The 13,514-nt window shown below is 37.4% G+C and overlaps 1 pseudogene; it reads right to left on the bottom strand.

The window, feature by feature from the left end:
- Positions 1-5,182: 5,182 nt before the first annotated feature.
- On the bottom strand, positions 5,183-5,281 carry LOC132275567 (small nucleolar RNA R71; annotated as a pseudogene).
- Between the last annotated feature and the right edge of the window lie 8,233 nt (positions 5,282-13,514).

Below are 13,514 nucleotides of genomic sequence, written 5' to 3'. Positions count from 1 at the left end.
AGGTAGCTCAAGCATGTAAAGCTTTGATAGGTTATTCTTACCTTGTGATTAAATGAATTTCTTGAAGATATTGTAGTAATTATGTGTTGCTATGTATCATGGTCATGTATGTACATTAATTCCCCAAATCAATCATATACTTAGCATGTGTAAAAGGGCAAGAATGGATTCACTTCCCTAGACCTCTCTATCTAGATCTTTTCTTTCTAAACTCCTTGCAATTTACTGTTTTATGTATTTCTCAATTCATAGCTTAAGTGACAAACTAACAAATCCTTGTTACCCCTTTATCATTCTAAAAATGATTCTAGATACCTAAGTTGCCATAAACTAGCAGTCCTAGTGGTTTGACTTACCCGACCAATAGCCCTATTTTACAATGATTTGTGTTATTGCAAAAAGGTTGAATTATAATTGATAGTCCAGCCTTCGATCAATTTATTAATAAAATATCGAATAACTAATTAGCTTGTAGGGCATATAATCCTAACAATCTCCCACTTGCACTAAAAGCCAATTACCATTACATCTAGCACCCATCCCTTCAATATAAGACTTAAAAACCCTAGTAGGTAGATTCATAGTGAAAGGATCTGCAAGGTTATTTGCAGATGCAATCTTAATGACAACAATATCCCTATGTTAAACTATCTCTTTAAAACACCACTACGCTTCCATCACTAGTTATTCTTGTACACACAAAGCCCATTCAGATTCTAATCAAAATGAATGTTTCGTGTTATAATCATTCGTAACCTTTTCATAAGTATAGAGGGATCTTGCTCGTCTACGATCAACTCGTCAGACTTTCCCAAGAGCATTAACTAATCAGATGGCCTGAGAACCCTCCCACTACGTTAAGGTTCTGATATAATAAGAGATTCTGGAGTCGTAGTTTCTAATGTCTCATCATCCAGAACTACCATATCCACTCTTGGATTAGCTTGTCTATCTATCATCTCCTCTAAAACAATCTTGTTTCGAGGATAGTGATTCATTATATAACCCTCCTCGAGAAAAGTAGTATTCGTGCTAATGAACACTTTTAGCTCCTTAGGATCATAAAATGAATAACCATTTGTACCATTTGGGAAGCCCAAAAATAGAACAAACTTCTAATCTCGGTCCCATCTTCTCAAGCTTTCCCTTCCACACAAGTGCAGGATACTTACACTTACATAAATTTTGTAAACAAGGCTTTCACCTGGTTTACAATTCCTTGGTAGTGTTTGGAACTACTTTAGATAGAAACCCAAAAGAATACTGGTAATCCTGAATAACTGATCGTCAATCTTTCCATGTCCAGTAAAGGACTATTCCTTCTTTCTATAACACCATTTTGATATAGTGTGTATGGTGCACAAGTATAGGATATGATCCCATTTATAGGATCACATACATCTGTATGCACCTACTCTAGAACCTCTTTAGCTTTTATGCCTCTAATCCTTAAAAAGGTCGTTTGGTCATTTTACTCTCTAAGTAGGATTCGCAAACTAGAAGTGGTTAAACCACTAAAGAGCGCAAAGGCCCATCCTTAAACAGTCTTTAGATCCTATTTAGATTAATTAATATGACATAACTGCATATGCCAAAAAAATATATAGAGTTAATCAAAGGAATCTATCTTTTTAATGGTAAGACATTCAACACATCAATTATTTCAGTATCATATAAGGAGTGAGGTGTATGAGTGATTAAATAAAGACCATCCATCAATGTACCAAAATAAATAAACCTTTTATTTTTATTTTTTTAAAAATTCTGAATCAAAAGATATTGAAAACCCATATTTTGAAAAAAACTGAAATAGAAATCAAGTATTTTCTACTATCTAGTACATAAAGACAATCTTTAATAATAAACTCCTATCATTTATTTCAAAATAATTGCTCATACTGATACTGTCGCTACCCTTACTTGTAAAGCAAGATAAAGATAGATATCTCCCTTTCACTCAGTCTTCTGGTTTCCTAGAACCCCTGCAATAAATTACAAACATGGTTAGTGGTTCCAGAATTTACAAACCAGGTATCCGTAGATCCAACCACATATAATGTCTTAATAATGAGTGATGAGCACTGAACAGTGCGCATTTAAACCCCTTAAGCTTAGGTATTCTAGGACCTTTATCTATCTTACTTTCCCGTTTTAGACTAATTTCATGTTATTTCCCTTTTTTAGGTGCTTATCCCCAAAATAAGCTAATTCAGCCAACTAAGAGCTTAAAAGAAGCTAACTCAAGCTCGATGGAAGAAAGGAGCAAAGTGGAAGCAGATTGAAGCAAAGTGTGGAAATTCAGCAGGTTCAATCGATCTCAAGAATACTTCGATCGATCGAAAGTTCATCGATCTAGATTCTCCAAGATGGATCCAAGCTCTTTTATCCTTATCCAAAGATCCCACAAAGTTCGATCGATCCAACAATTCTCAGATCGATCGAAAAGATTCCATCTTATCCTGTTGTACCACCCTACCTACAACTTTTGTCTCTTTTCCCAAAATATCTCAGATCTGTCCTTATCCAAAAAGGCGCTGCCATGGGAGGATCGATCCAGCCAAAGTTTGATAGATCTCAACCATGTTCGATCGATCATAGAACATATTTGATCGATCGAACCCTCTCAAATCCGAAAAAAAATATATCTCCAGCTCATTAAAAGTTGTCTCATTGTGCAATAATTGGAGGAGCCCTTGTGTACGAGCCTAGACCATTGGGTGTGACATTTGAGCTACCTATATAAGGAATATGAGCCACTTTTACACATAGTTTTTGATTGTCTTAGATAGTCTTTCATATACTTTTTAGAGTAAAGAGACACAATTCTTAGAGAGGAAGAAAAGAGAAAAGGAGCTAGAGACACATTCTTAAGAGGTTTTCCATCTTCCTCAAGAAGAAGAGCACTTCTACCATAGAGATAGCCTTTGAGGGTTGGAGGACACCATTCATAAGTGGCTAGACATCCTCTTGGGGCTAGAGTTAGCCCTAAGCATGCTTTCTTTACCTTGATTTATGTATATTTTTAGAGGATTTGTGTTGTAATACATGTTTTGACATATTTATATACATAGATCTTGTTTATTCAATGATTTATATGGTTTAATTCTTCCAATTGATCATTTCATTCTATCCATATGTCTACATATGCTAGGATAGATGTTCATGTATTTATCTCTATCTCTTGTGTTGTTGATGCATGTCTATGTGTGTTGATGCTATAGATCTAGAGATTGTCAAGACATAGTGCTTAATAGAATGCTTTTGTGGTTTATTTGATGGTTTATACTCATTTCTTGATGGATTGTGCCTTTCCCTTACACTAATTAGTTTAATTTCCATGTCATTAGCTTAGATGTAGTGTAGCTACCTTAGTTGTTAAATGGGAGGACAATCCATGCTTGTTGTTTGATGTTCCATACTTGAATGCAAGTAATATATTTCTCTAATTATGTGATGTGTTTGGATTGTGAACTTAAAGGAAGGATTCATGGCTTAGTTTGATATATTGCGCTATTCATTGTATTATTTAGACAATATACACTTAATTGGTCATCCATACTTGTTGAAACAATCACACACATTCACTATTGTTGCAACATATACCTTCCCCTCATTAATTATGAATTGAGTGTAGAGAAAGGTGATATTTAGTGGTGAGCTCTAAGTCCCAAGATCTCTCTCTCTTGTTTTCTCTATCCTTTAATTACTTATTTTATATTGAGCTTGTTTAATCTTAATTATAGTTTAATCAACCAAACAACCCACCTTTGATCACTCGACCTACTAACCCCAAGCATTGTTTCCATTACTAGTAGCCCTCTAATCCCTTTGGACGATCCCTACTCACCCTTGCTATATTTTTAGTTAATGGTAGTAGTGGGATTTATAAATGTAAAACTTGGCTACATTGCACATTCACTATCTTTTACACATCTTTAAGTGTTGGTGTGGCGACACACCAAGCTTTTGGCATCATTACTGGGGAATTGAATTGGCAATGCCGTGTTTTGGAAACAATTAGGAATTAGTACTCTTTTGATCGTGTCTTTACTTTATTTTTATTTTTGGTTACTTATTGTGTTTGTTCTTATTTGGCTAGGTGAAATTGAGCAAGGAGGTTAAGCAAAAGAGAACTCAAAGCAAGGAGCTAAGCTAAGCACAAAAAGGATTAAAAATCAAAAAATGAAAGGCATAGCAAAGCTTGGAAGTTGAAAATGAATTGAAGTTGCTTAAGGACCCTTTGTGAGATCTTTCTAACTCAAGCTCTAGTTAAATCATCGGCCCGCGTGGAGGCTAGTTTTTCATTTCTTAGATAAATCCTGAGCCCGTGTAGAGGCAATTTACTTTTCTTTGCATGTTGTTTAAGCATGGGAGCATGGGATCATTGAATGTGAAGATTTGTTGATTAAATTGTTGCGAGGGCGAAGTGATTGTTACTTGCTTGTTATTTACTTTGCTAGTGTATACATAGTCGTAGGTCATTGAATCCTACTCTTGTCCCTCCTTATTTGCATCTTGAATCGGTTGTTCGTAATCCTAGGGGGAGAGGTAGTTTTTATCACTCCATTTCACCAATGGAGGATTTGAATGACGACCATGTGGAGGACCTTGGTCACATAGACCAACAAGGTAACCTCCACCCTAATGTGCATCATGAAAATGTTCAAGTACCATTAGGCATGCCTAGGCCATTCATTCACCCACAACAACAAGGCCAAGTTCCATTGGAAATGCCTCGGCCAATATTTGCTCCACAACACCCTATAGTTCAAGCTAATAAAGGTGTTCGTTTAGCATCACCAATTGTGAATCCTCCCATTACATTAAGAGACCATTATGTGCCTAATGAATAAAATGCACCCACTTGCATTCAATTGCCTCCATTTAGAGCACATCACTAAGAAGTTAAACCACAAACTATTTAAATGCTTCCAAACTATCATAGACTTCCTAGTGAAGAATCTTATAAGCATTTGGATAAGTTTCTTGAAGTGTGTTCCACCGTGAAATACACAGACATGCTGGAGGAAGTTTTAAGACTTAAACTTTTTCCTTTTACCCTTAAAGACAAGGCAAAATATTGGTTCAACAATCTTAGGCCTTTTTCGATAACTTCTTGGGCGAAAATGCAATAAGAGTTCTTGAAAAAGTACTATCCGGTTTCGAAGACCAATGCCATGAGAACTTCAATTAGAGAATTTTCTCAAGGGGATGGGGAAATGTTTCATGAGGCATGGGAAAGATTTAATGATTTGCTTAGAAAGTGCCCTCATCGTGACATACCTAAGTGGCAACTAGTCCAATATTTCTTTGAAAGTTTACTGGATAATCACAAGGGTATGGTTGATGCATCCATGGGTGGTTCTTATCTTGATAAGCATGAAAATGATGTGTGCCAATTGTATGAAAGTATGAGTGAAAATTTCATTCATAGGTCCTTATCTTCTAAAAATGGTAGAAACCTAGGTGGAAGGAAGAATGTCTGCTTGTATCAAGTTGACAACTCCAATGACATACGAGATGAAATCCTTGTCTCAAAGGTTTGATCAACCAAAATTCGGCGAATCAAGTATCTTCCTCCCCTACTCATATTCATCATCGTGCATCTAATGAATCTTGTATGACTTATTCAAGTGTCTTGCATTCTACTTCCAATTGTCCCCATGGACATGTACAAAGTGAGCCCCATGAGCAAGTCAATGCTACATTTGTTAATCAAGGGAATAATCCCTATGGCACTCATTACAATTCAAGTTGAAGGAACCATCCAAACTTTTCTTGGAAAAGCCAAGGGGAAGGCTCAAACCCTCCCCAAGGTGGTTTTTAAGGGAAGTATGTTCCGCCACCAATGCAAGGCCAAGGTTCCCAAGATTTTAAATCATCATCATTTCAATCAAATGGCAATCAATTTTTTAATTCTCATTTTCCTAATCAATCATAATATTCCCAAGGAAATTCTAGGAGTCCCGCCTTTGAAGAGAAAGTTTTAACCACTCTAGGCACTCTAGAGGTGAACACTCAATTGCTTTATTCTCATTCTGAATCCATTGCTAAGCTAGAAACCTAAGTAGAGCAAATAGCTAGTACCTTAAATGCTAGAGAGAAGGGGAAGATGCCTTTGAATGCCCCACCAAAGCAATAATGTGTTATGGAGACTCATTCCTCATCGGAAGGGCACACAATTGAGCATGTCAATGCGGTGACAACCTTGAGAAGTGGGAAGATTGTGGACAACAAAGTAGGTGTGTCCAATGAAGAGAGTGAACCGGTGAAACCAAAAGTTGACACCCGTCCCATTTCTTATCATATTCTCCTTCATTGCATATGCATGATCATTCAAATGAGAAAGTGTTAGAAAGTGATCTGAACAGTGAGTCCAAAATTGATTTGAAAGATGAATTGAACAAAGCTTTGAAAAAGGATTTTAAAAATTCTTGTGTTGATGATGTTTTAAAGAAAAATTTTGAAAAAGTTTTTGAGCCAAAAGCTCCATTTCCGGATGCCTTCAAAGGATCCATTTATCTTGATAAACAAAAGACTAAGACCAATGAACTCATATAAATGTTTAGGCAAGTGAAGATTAATCTTCCACTTTTGGATGCAATTAAGCAAATTTCAGCTTATGCCAAGTTCTTAAAAGATCTTTGTACCCAAAAGAGGACGAACAAGAGCCAAGCACCTAGGAAAGTGGTCTTGACCGAGCAAGTGAGCTCAATCTTGCAACATAACACCCTTCCAAAGTTTAAGGACCCCGGTTTGCCTACTACTTCTTGTATCATTGGTGACCATGTCATTAATCGGGCTTTTCTAGATTTAGGAGCAAGTGTTAATCTTCTTCCGTACTTGGTATATGTCAAATTAGGCTTAGGAGACTTGAAACCAACGTCGGTGGTTTTACAACTTGCCGACCGATCCATCAAAAAGCCCAGGGGTATCATTGAGGATGTCTTAATTAAAATTGATAAATTCTTCTTCCCGATCGATTTCGTTGTCATTGACACGGAACCGGTTCCAAATCCCAAGAGCCAAATTACTGTTATCTTTGGCCGTCCTTTCTTGGCAACCGCAAATGCCAACATCAATTGTAGGACGGGAGTAATGAAAATCTCATTTGGGCTTATAAAAGTGAAGTTGAATATCTTCAATCTGACCCCAAATTTATTTGACAAGCATGAAGAAGTAAATGTTGTAGAAAAATGTCTAGACAATGAATGTGAAAGAATGGAGTCTTTGCTTGAAACCAAAACTTCAAAAAGTTTATCTTTAACCTTGAAACTAAAAAATGATGTTTCAAAATCTTGCTTTGAAAGGGCATGGAAGCCCAAAGATCACATTGACAAAGGACTAATAATCTCCTTTGAACCTAATCCAACAAGTTCTTTAGGGAACCGTTTGTTAGGTGGAATTCAAAGTACTTATCACCCCGATAAGGAGGGGATGCATTACAAGATGTTTGATCCGGGCTAAAAGAGCCCAGCGTCTTGCTAGAGATGTTAAAGACTAGTAAATGCTTCGTAGGGTTTACAACCCTATTCCTCCCTCATTTTTGTTTTATCTTTCATTTCTTGCTTCGTCTAGATATGTTTTGGAATTCATACACATGGCTAGGAATTTTGATTGAGTGTGCATGCACTTTCATTCTAAAAATAGTCATTTTGTCCCTGTTCGATCGATCTCAAAAGATGCTCGATCGATCGAACACTCATCCCTGCATCCAATCATTGCTCTGTTCCATCGATCTAAAAATTCCTGCATAAATTAGCCCTTTATGTATCGTTCAAGAATTCCTTTGGATCAATCTGAAAGTTCCTAGATCAATCCAACTTTTTCTTGGATCGATCTTCACTCCACACTTAGAAAATTTTTGAAATCCATGAAAAAAAGGCCTATCTGTGCATCGTTCGAACTTCTTTGTAGATTTTCACCTGTTTGATCGATCGAACCATATTCTCGATCGATCTCAGCTTGATCGATCTCTACCTTTTGTTGACCTTGACTTTGACTTTGACTGTAAGCATATTTTTATTTTTATTTTTATTTTTATTTTTATTTTTATTTTTATTTTTATTTTTATTTTTATTTTTATTTTTATTTTTGTTTTTAGTGTTTATTTTATTTTATTTTATTTTCAAAAACTCCAAAAAAGATTTTCATTCTTTTTTTCACTTTTATTTTCAATTACTTATTTTATTTTTATTTTAAAATTTTCAAAAATCCCAAAAACAATTTTCTTTTGTTTTATTTCCAAAAATTCAAAAATAATAGTATTAATTGTAATTTTAATTTTTAATTTCCAAAAATTTAAAATATTTCCAAAAAATAAATAAATAAATAAATTCGAGGTGAGATCGATCTTGACATTTTTTAAATCGATCTATGTTCGATCGATCGAAAATTTTCCCTGATCAATCAAACTGGTCAGGAAATGTTTTTAAAAACAAAACCCTAGGGTCATTAGATTGATTCAAAGATCGATCTAAAGACCTTCTCATCCCTCACTACTGCAAACCATATCTCTCCCATCTCCGGCGAGCCCTCCGGCAACCATCCCAAGCCTCGAATCTCTCTCCCTCATCTCGGATCTCGTCCATCTCGCGATTTCCACCTCTCTCTCTCTCTCGGATTTGGTAAGTTCTGAGTTTTTCCCCTTGATTTTGAGTTTCAATCTACCTATTTGGGATGTTTACATGCTAGATCTAGGGTTGCCATGTTTGATTCCTTCCATTTTTAAAGTTTTGAAGCTTTTATATATATTTGTATATATATATATATATATATATATATATATATATAGTTTTGTATATATTTCATTTTTGAATCAATTTTTGAGGGTTACGGGCCAAACAAGTGTCCTATATTGTGTTGTTGATGTGTGAGAGGGCCCCACAAGTTTGCTTGGGTGCCCCCGTGCCTTCCACGTCACAGATCTGTGACTTTTCGAATTTCCCATCCCAGTTCGATCGATCGAAGTTTTCTCAGATCGATCGAACTTATCTCAGATCGATCTCACAGAGATCGATCTCACATTTTTGTGATTAATCGAACTTCACATATTTGCATCCCACACTTCACACACTCTCCTTTGTGATTCCATGTTATCTCATACATGCCCAATGCCTATGTTTTCTATATTGGATGCATTCCATACTTATATTGTTTAGTATGCTTCACTTACTGTCACTGTTTATTTAGCCCCGTCATCACTTGCATAGATTCATGTCTTGTGTTATCTATCTTATTTGACATACATGTTTCTATATACTATGCTTCAATTCTTAATGCCAATACTAACTTATATTGCAAGTGTTTTTCTTTCTGTTTTGTAGGCCATGGCTAGGGTCAAGACTATTGCCCGTGGACATTATCATCGCCGAGTTAGGCCAAGATTAGAGGGGCTAGGTGAGCCCTCTCATGTTCGGGAGCAGCCAGAGCATCAGGCAGGACCATTTCAGGTCCCGGATCCTGAACAGCCTGAGCAGCTGGAGGATTATATAAAGGCTGATCCAGCTTAGTCCCCATCAGACAGTAAACTACAGTCTTCTGCTTCTGCATCTTCATCATCACATGATGAGGCTGAGTATACATCATTACCTTCTTCATCTCCGCCACATGCACAGCCAGACTAGGCCTCAAACAGACCTCTGCCGAGATACTCACGCCTTCCAGTGGCGCAGGAGTCAGTTTTTGACATCTATTTCTTCGCCCGGTATATCCTGACCCAGGCAGCCTACGAGGACATTGACCGCAGGGGCATTTCAGCTATTTTAGACCTTGTCACATACATAGTTCACCCGAGGCTTATTCGGATGTTCTTCCAGAACCTCCAACCTGCCTCGAGTAATCTGGCGAAGCTGCGCACTACCGTGGATGGCCATCCTATCCGCATTACAGTGGAGACTCTGGCCCGATCCTGCCGATGCCCGCATGCCTGCCCTCCTGAGCTTGAGCTCGATTATCCCATTTTGGAGAGGAAGCCTTCTTATACATTTATGGCTGAGGCACTTACAGGCCATTACAGTGAGGGCGACACATTTGCTACTCGCACCTATCTGCCCGATGACCTGTGGTTCTTTAATTCATTCCTGTACCAAAATATGTTCATGGCCGGCCACAAGATCCAAAGGCGCGGCGATTATTTGACAGCCTTGTATGCCTTCTACACAGGGTGCTGGGTTTCTATTCCAGCCTTATACTGCATTGTGATGATGAAGCTCTACGCAGACTACATCAGCAAGGCCAAGCCCAAGTGGGCTAAGTATCTTCCATTTGGCCATCTTATCACTCAGATCCTCTGAGATCAGCGTTATCCATTCCGTTCCGATGAGGGCTCAGAGACAAGAGCTTGCCATTTTGGCAAGAAAGACTAGAATAAGAGCTACAATGCTCTTATCAAGAGTCTTTTGGAGAACACAATGATAGCAGTAGAGGAGGCAGAGGAGGAGGAGATGGCAGCAGCAAGAGAAGCAAACGCACCAGCAGCGGACGATCCAGCAGTCTATCCAGCTACAGTCCATATGGATATAGACTTGGAGCAGTATCCTGCAGAGGGTCTACAGCATCACTCACCAACAAGGTTGCCAGTTCATTCTCCGGAGCACGCTCAGGATGTACCATAGTTTCCTGATCTAGTCATACCTGAGGCTCCAGTACAGACACTCGGCTTTGGAAAGCGTCTCCAGGCTTTGGAGGATGCTGTAGTCTCTATCCACGCAGACACTGTCTCCATCCGAGCTGACATTTCTTCCCTGCGTACGGATGTCATGATTGCGCTGCGAGACATATCCCGAGATATCCGCGGAACGCGCCCTACCCGTCCTACCTCCTCAGTATGATCTTCATATCTCTTTATTACCTGCTTTACATATCTGTGATATTTTCTATTTTTGCTACTGTTGTGATATTTCTACGGCCAGTCTATTGGCCCAGACATTCTGATGTACATTATTTTTACATTATTTTTATCTTTTGCTATGCATTCTATATTTTGCTATCTTCCGGATGTCATACCTTGTATTGATATATCTATATTTGATTGACTCCATCAGGTGCATCCCAGTGACTTCAGTGAGAGAGAGTGCCGCCCAAATTTTCAGGACCACCCTTTTTCCTCTCTCTCTTTACTTCAATTTCTTGTCCCATTTACACTTACATGTCCACTGTACACTGTTATTATTCTCCTTTGTTATCTAATGAACTTTTATCCAGTGCATCTTTTTAGGACCACAGTTAATTCTAAGTTTGGGGGGGTTATACCACCCACTTTGGATACTTATGTCCCGGCTATTATTTGCTAAAGCTACACTGGTATACTCATTCCTTTGTTCTCTTTACACATTGAGCACATTGTGCCATTTAAGTTTAGGGGGTAATGGTGTTCATTGCAGTATTTGCTTTTAATTCAAAATATTAAGCATGACTTGTGTATTTGAGGGATTGTCTATGATTGGTCCATAACTAGCGATGACTTTGATTCTTTGAGGATTATATTGTTTAAAATTTAAAAATTGCTTGACTTGAGAGTCCAATACTCCTTGTATGCCTTGTGGATGCCATTTAGGAGTAATTTTTTTCAAAGATTGATATCTTGCTTGCACTTGTGGTCCACATCATCCTGATTTTGTGATTTTTTTGAGATTCACTCTAGGATTCTACACTAGCACAGACAAACATTAGCATTCATTTGTGGGGTACATGCTTTGTTGATTATTGAATTGGTTATATCCCAATTGAGCTAGTAGTGCATTGAAAGCTTTCATTTTGATAAAAGTGGATAACAAACCCTTTTCGTTGAGTAGCCGAGATTCTAGTCTCATCAAGCACTGAATTTCTCGCGCCGAAAGGTGGAGGGCCCAAACTATAGGTTAATAATTGAATGTTGAAAAAATAAATAAATAAATAAATAATAAAAAAGTTACAAAAACAATAAAAAAAAAAAAAGTGAGGACTTTTCTCAAAAGATGAGAAGTGGGAAATGATTAGATAGAGGTTGTTTTGATTTGTAGCCTAGTTGATTTGAGCTTGTAAGTCCTTAGGGGTGTTTCAACACCTAGTGCCCTAAAGCCGTCCGGTTTGGGAGTCATTGACCTAACGCTCGACCTCATGAATCGCTAGAAAGCTTAATAGATCAATACATTGCACTATACTTCCATCTTTGATCCTTAGGGAAAAAATAAAAATAAAAAATAAAAAAATAAGCGCACCTAGATCAATAAAGCTTTAATAAAAGGTCCACTATTTATCTTATGATCGGTACTAGATTTGTGTACTAGTTTGAGGGTAAAGATGTAATCATTTCTTTAGTTGGCTTAGATAGCAACGTATTTGATGACAGTCCACTCAAAAAGGATTCTAGTATTGTTTTGATTTGAATGATCATTTTCTTGATGTGTAGAAGACCATATTTGCTTGTTTGATGTTGATATTTTGGGAGATTGGTTGAAAAATTGCATACTTGAGGTAGTTTTCTCCTAATGCTTGTTTGCAATATTGGTACCTCTTTAGTAAGAATGAGCTTAATATTTGTGGGTATCATTTCTAGAAACCCTCACAAGACTTCACTCGTCCACTAGGGGTAACCTAGGGGTTTAAAAGGCTTGTTACATATGCTAAATGCAATCGTGTTCCCTACGAAAGTGGCGCTATCCATTTATTGATTTCTAGTTCATACTTGTATAGTTGTTCATTTCATTCCTTTACTTTATAGTTCATTGCTAGGGACTAGCAAAATTTAAGTTTGGGGGTGTGATGAGTGCTGAAAAGTGCACATTTAAACCCCTTAAGCTTAGGTATTCTAGGACCTTTATCTATCTTATTTTCCCATTTTAGACTAATTTCGTGTTATTTCCCTTTTTTAGGTGCTTATCCCCAAAATAAGCTAATTCAGCTAAATAAGAGCTTAAAAGAAGCTAACTCAAGCTAGATGGAAGAAAGGAGCAAAGTGGAAGCAGATTGAAGCAAAGTGTGGAAATTCAGCAAGTTCGATCGATCGAAAGTTCATCGATCTAGATTCTCCAAGATGGATCCAAGCTCTTTTATCTTTATCCAAAGATCCCACAAAGTTCGATCGATCCAACAATTCTCAGATCGATCAAAAAGATTCCATCTTATCCTTTTTACCACCCTACCTACCACTTTTGTCTTTTTTCCCAAAATATCTCAGATCTGTCCTTATCCAAAAAGGCGCCGCCATGGGAGGATCGATCCAGCCAAAGTTTGATAGATCTCAGCCATGTTCGATCGACCATAGAACATGTTCGATCGATCAAAACCTCTCAAATACGAAAAAAAAATATATCTCCAGCTCATTAAAAGTTGTCTCATTGTGCAATTATTGGAGGAGTCCTTGTGTACAAGCCTAGACCATTGGGTGTGACATTTAAGCTACCTATATAAGGAATATGAGCAACTTTTACACATAGTTTTTTATAGTCTTGGATAGTCTTTCATATACTTTTTAGAGTAGAAAGACATAATTCTTAGAGAAGAAGAAAAGAGAAGAGGAGCTAGAGACACAT

This window comes from Cornus florida, unplaced genomic scaffold (genome assembly GCF_030987335.1).
Source record: "Cornus florida cultivar Cherokee Brave unplaced genomic scaffold, ASM3098733v1 CherokeeBrave_3.0.0_Hap2_Chr09, whole genome shotgun sequence".
NCBI lineage: Eukaryota > Viridiplantae > Streptophyta > Magnoliopsida > Cornales > Cornaceae > Cornus > Cornus florida.
The sequence above is the reverse complement of the archived record's forward strand: the minus strand, read 5'-3'. Positions and strand labels throughout refer to the sequence as shown.